Consider the following 236-nt stretch of genomic DNA (forward strand, 5'->3'; position numbering starts at 1 on the left):
CTGGAGTGCAGAGACGTCTTTATTATACTCCCAGATCTTTCAAATGACTTGCTGGCTTAGATGTGAGACATGTATGGTCTTTTGAACCATTAAGGTTTTGTCTACAACTGTACTAGTTGGTATTAAAAAGTTTGAGACTGGCTCTGTTTTTCAGGAAAGTACTTTATCTACGTTTACGCCCGTTCACCTTCAAGATAGTCGCTTTACACAGGGATACATCGCTCCCAGCGTTCTTG

Source organism: Silurus meridionalis, chromosome 29, assembly GCF_014805685.1.
Source record: "Silurus meridionalis isolate SWU-2019-XX chromosome 29, ASM1480568v1, whole genome shotgun sequence".
NCBI classification, from domain to species: domain Eukaryota; kingdom Metazoa; phylum Chordata; class Actinopteri; order Siluriformes; family Siluridae; genus Silurus; species Silurus meridionalis.